The following is a 6,000-nucleotide window of genomic DNA, read 5'->3' on the forward strand; positions in this document are numbered from 1 at the left end:
TTCACAAGGGAAGGATCTAGAAAAGGTTCAAAACGCAAAGCTTAAAGAAAAAGACAATATAGGCCACGTCCTTAGGCTGAACGCGGGAACCGCGTCACTGGCTTCAAAATGCGGCGTTGTGCGTCAGGACTCGTCGCCTCGTTAAAACCTTCTCCGGTAAACCTCATGGGAAAAACCCGAAGTAAGGGAAAAGAGTACGAGTCATGATCCTGACGTCTTGGCGCCCTCATCCTTGGTTAAGGACGAAGGCTGTACGGACGGTCTCGCCGATGGTTGCCTTGTCCGAGTCGATCTCTTGGTCTTCTTGGACGAAAGCTTGGACGAAGTGGTTAATCTTGTGCTTGGATGTTCTGGCCGAGCTCTTCGAGCGAGTGGTTGCACCGGGAGTTATCCTAGGCATGCTGGTCCGGAGTTGTCCTGCGGGTGATCCGAGTGTTCCAATGGTGTCCGTGTCTTGTGCGAGTGTTCCTGGTCGGATGTCCGATCCGGTGCTCACATCATTCCCTCCCCCTTGCGAAGGTTTTGTCCCCAAAACATCTTCGTCATCACCTGCATCAAACGGAACAAGATCAGCAACGTTAAACGATGTGGACGTATTGTACTTATCGGGCAGCTCGAGGCGGTAGGCATTGTCGTTGATCTTCTCGACGATCCGGAATGGTCCGTCGCCTCGGGGGCTTAGTTTGTCTTTTCGTTTTTGCGTGAAACGCTCCGGCCGTAGGTGCAACCAGACCCAATCGCCAGGTTGAAAGAGCATTGGCTTTCGGCCCTTGTTGGCAAAGCGTGCGTATTGCTCGTTTTTCCTCTCGATGTTGGCTCGGACCTCTTCGTGCAAACGCTTAACCATTTCGGCCTTAGTGGCTCCATCTTGACAAACGGTCTCGTCCGGTGGCAATGGTAGCAAGTCCATCGGTGTTAAAGGTTTAAATCCGTAGGCGACTTCGAATGGTGACTTCTTGGTGGCCGAGTGAACCGCTTGGTTGTAGGCAAACTCGATGAGCGGAATGCATTCTAACCAGGTTCCTTTGTTGCTTGCGATAGCCGTTCGGAGTAATGCGCCAAGTGTCCGGTTGACGACTTCGGTCTGTCCGTCGGTCTGAGGATGCGCGGCAGTGGAATAGAGTAACTTCGTGCCCAGCTTTTTCCACAAGGTACGCCAGAAGTGACCAAGGAATCTCGGTTCCCGGTCCGAGATGATCGTCCGCGGAAGGCCATGAAGACGGACTACATGGCTAAAGAATAGGTTGGCTAAGTGCACTGTGTCGTTGCTCTTCTGGCATGGGATGAAGTGCGCCATCTTGGAAAAACGATCGACCACCACAAAAATAGTATCATTCCGATGTATAGGCGGTAGTCCGAGGACAAAGTCCATGGACAAGTCGACCCAAGGACCTGTCGAGACTGGTAGCGGTGTGTAGAGTCCGTGGGGATGAGTGGTTGACTGTGAGGCTCGACACACCACGCACTGGCCGCAATGCTTCTCGACCATGCTCCGCATCCTTGGCCAGAAGAAGTGTTCTTGAAGCATGGTTAAAGTTTTAGCCACGCCAAAATGTCCGGTCAGACCTCCACTATGCGCTTCTCGGATTAATAGGTCGCGGATAGAGCCGGCTGGGATGCAAAGGCGCCGATCTCTGAATAAGTAGCCCTCATACACATAGAACTCCGCATAGTTGCCTTTACCGAAATTCTTGAAACATTCCCCAAACTCAGCGTCTTCCGCGTACGCATCCTTGATGCTCTCGAACCCCAAAACTTTGGCGTCCATGGTGGTGATTAAGGCGTGTCTTCGGGATAGGGCATCGGCGACAACGTTCTCCTTTCCTTTCTTATACTTGATAACGTATGGAAAGGATTCGATGAACTCCAGCCATTTCGCATGCCTCTTCTTGAGATTCGTTTGGCCGCGCAAATGCTTCAAAGTCTCGTGGTCCGTGTGGATTACGCACTCCCGAGCTAACAAGTAGTGCTGCCAAGTCTCCATGGCTCGGACCAACGCGTACAGCTCTTTGTCATAAGTGGGATAATTAAGAGTGGCCCCGTGGAGCTTCTCGCTGAAATAGGCCACCGGTTTGCCGCCTTGCGTGAGAACGGCTCCAATGCCGACGCCGGATGCGTCGCATTCCACCTCGAAGGTCTTGTTGAAGTCGGGCAAGACAAGGAGAGGAGCTTGAGTGAGACGCTTCTTGAGTTCCAGGAAGGATCGTTCTTGTTCGGCTCTCCACTTGAACTCCTGATTCTTCTTGATCACCGCGGTAAGGGGTGCGGCAACCGTGCTAAAGTCTCTCACGAACTGTCGGTAGAAACTGGCTAGCCCGTGGAACGATCGGACTTGGGAGACGCTGGTAGGTGTTGGCCATTCCTCTATGGCTCGGACCTTCTCGCCGTCCACCTTAAGCCCCTGTTCACTGACAACAAAACCTAAGAAGACAAGTTCATTAGCAGCAAAGACGCACTTTTTCAAGTTAGCGTACAATTGCTCTTCGCGGAGAGTGTTTAAAACAAGTTCCAAATGCTCGACATGGTCAGATAGGCAAGAGCTATAAACGAGGATATCATCGAAATAGACCACAACGAACTTGTTGATAAAAGCTCTAAGCACATGGTTCATTAGACGCATAAAAGTCGAAGGTGCATTAGATAGACCGAATGGCATAACCAACCATTCGTACAAACCTTGCTTGGTTTTGAACGCGGTCTTCCATTCATCTCCTTCTTTCATCCTCACTTGATGGTATCCACTTTTGAGGTCGATCTTAGAGAAGATGGTTGATCCGCTGAGCTTGTCTAACATGTCGTCAAGACGCGGAATCGGATGCCGGTACTTGATCGTGATGTTGTTTACGACCCGGCAATCGACGCACATGCGCCAAGATCCGTCTTTCTTCAGAACAAGTAGGACAGGGACGGCGCAGGGGCTAAGACTCTCTCGGACATATCCTTGCGACATGAGCTCAGATACTTGCCGCTCCAGTTCCTTAGCTTCCTCCGGGTTTACTCGGTATGCGGGACGGTTTGGCAGCTGGGCTCCAGGAATCAAGTCGATCTGATGCTCGATTCCTCGAAGAGGTGGTAGACCTTCGGGCAATTCATCTGGGAACACGTCCGAGTATCGCTTAAGCACGTCCTTGATATCGTTCGGGAGTGTATCCCCCAAGTCTCATGTTCCTTCAACCAACAAATCTCTAAAAACCATCAATAACACTTGGTTGGAGTCCTTAAGGGACTTTCTAACGTCACTTGACTGGATCAGGAAGTTCATTTTAGAGTCCGAATCCCTAGACAGCTTGGATTGCATTTCGCGGACTTGCGTCGGTGTTAAAGGCTTTAAACTGATACGTTTGTTATCGTGTACAAACGTATACTGGTTGGTGCGTCCGCAATGTGACGTTCCCTTATCAAACTGCCATGGTCTCCCCCAGTAAGAGGTGACTAGCTTGCATGGGTACTACATCACATAGGACTTGGTCCTTGTACGGTCCGACACTAAATGGGACGAGGACTTGGTCCTTTACGCATATCACGGTCTTATCGTCTAACCACTTCAGCTTATAGGGCTTGGGATGGCATGTGGTGGGCAAGGAAAGTTTCTTGACCATGTAGGAGCTCGCTACATTCGTGCAGGAGCCTCCATCAATGATCAAGCCACACACCTTCCTGCTTACCGTGCATCGCGTGTGGAAGATGTTGTCTCGTTGGTTGGACTCGTCCGGCTCTTGGCTGGCATTGAGGATTCTTCGGATCATCAACAGCTCTCCAACTTCGGGCTCAGCTACGGCTTCCTCCAAGTCCGCATCGTCTTGGTCATTTGCCTCGGACCTTTCTCCTTCGGACTCGAGTTCTCCAGACTCGGTAATGATCATGGTGCGGGCATTCGGACGGTCGCGGGCATAATGGCCTCGGCCTTGGCATTTGAAACAGATGATGTCCCGACTGCGCGCGTCGCTGGTTGTCTTGCGAGGATCTTGTCGGCTGTCCTTGGTGGTTTCTCTTGACTTGAATCGCGAGTCGACGACGGCCGTTTGGGACTTCTCTTGTGGCCGGTTGGATGGTGATGCGCTTGGCGACCAGTTGGGAACACCTTGGGCTCTGGTCCGGCTTGTGGTGGCGATCTTCTTCTTGACTTGGGCTTCGATTTGCACTGCTAAGTGTAGCAGCTCTTCGAACCCCTGGTATGGTTGGCGTTGACCTTACGCGCAATACGGTCCTGTAATCCATCAAGGAACTGAGCCATGAGAGACTCCTCGGAGTTTTCTACTTAGAGTCGGTTGCTTAGGTGCTCAAACTCCTCGTAATATTCCTCCACGGATCGCGAACCTTGCGTGAGTCTCCTAAATCTCTTTTGGAGCTCGCGATGGTAAAGTGGTGGAACATAACGACGTCTCATGACGGTTTTCATGACTTCCCAAGTGGTAATCGGTCGGTCATGGTTGCGACGCTCATCAGCGACCAAACGATCCCACCATGTGAGTGCGTAGTCGGTGAATTGGGCCACGGCGTATGAAACTTTGCGTAAATCCGGATAGTTGTAGCACGAGTAGATGTGGTCCATCCGGCTTTCCCAGTCGAGGTACGCTTCGGGGTCAGACTTGCCGGCAAAGGTCGGAGGTGACAACTTGTGCCCTGGTTCGTACCGATCATCGCGTCGGTATCGTTGTCTTGGACGCGGTTCATACTCGTCGTCGGACTGGTCACTCGGTTCTGGTTCTTGCCTACGTCGTCGCACGGGCGGTGGATCTTCTCTCGGAGGATTGGCAAGTTCAAGTCGGGCTAAACGTTCGGCTAGATGTTCTATGCCGTTACGAAGGGCCGTTAAGGTGGCACCAATCTCCGGCGGGGGTAACGGAATCTCCGGTTGTTGTTGTGCAGCCATAGCGTCCGTGGTACGGATGGTGGTCGTACGGATTGACGGAGATACGGTACTTGGAGCCGAGGGATTGACAGGAAACTCGAACGGTTGATATCTCGGACAAACTTCGGGTCAAGAACGGTAGATATCACGGTCAAGAGATGATTCTCGAACGATGACGTGGACTTCGTCCGTACGCGATGCGCTGGCCGAATGAGTCACGTACCTCGTCCAAACCAAAACGAATATTCGTGAGTATAATGCGTCTAAAACTGGCGGATGAGATATTTCTTTGGGACAGTCAATGATTGAAGACAGCAAAGCTAAACGACAACCTATGACTAAACAAAAAGTAACTACACGCGCCTAAAAGCAAACTCACGCACAAAAAGCTAAACTTTAGGACCACAACACAAAGGGAAAAGCAAACAGGCTACTTTATCGATCTAGCGATTCCTAAGCAAGAACTGTGTCGAACAAAAACCCAGAAATAGATAAAACGACGACACAACTAACGATCTATCGACCGAACTAAGCACAAATCGAGAACTACCGGATCTATGCGACGCTAAAGACAATAACTAAAGAAATAGAAACGAGAAACTAAAAGAAAGGAAAGATACAACCTTTGGAGGAAACTTCGGCTCTGATACCAACTGATGGGAACGCCGGACGCGGTCGTCTGCCGAGTCGCACGGACGGTCGGACGCTACGGACGGACGGTCGGAGACGAACGATGGCTAGCGAACCGAGTAAGAAACTCGACCTCGGTTGACTAGGAAGAGATGGGGGCGAAAGGGAAACACAACCAACGATCGGTTTGACCGCGGTGCGATAGAGACGATATGGTTCGAACGGCGGTGTACACGAGTGGTGGAAAGCGTCGTACGCCGTCTAGAGAGATCGATCCCGGATCGGTCTTTCTAGGGTTTCTTTCAAGCCCAGTCCCGGACTAAGATGCGTGAAAGAGAGGTGAGACAAGAACACAAAGAATCTCTCTTTGGGAAAAGTTATATTTCATTCAAGTCTGAAGAACCTAAGCTAGTAGCGTTGGACGCTTAAATAGCGTAAGGGTTTAAAGGGAACTAGGGCACGCGGACTCATAATGGACCGCACACGTAGCCCTTGACGCGTCTCCACAGACGGTGAAC

This window comes from Camelina sativa, chromosome 20, assembly GCF_030686135.1.
Source record: "Camelina sativa cultivar CO46 ecotype springtype chromosome 20, ASM3068613v1".
Lineage (NCBI taxonomy): Eukaryota > Viridiplantae > Streptophyta > Magnoliopsida > Brassicales > Brassicaceae > Camelina > Camelina sativa.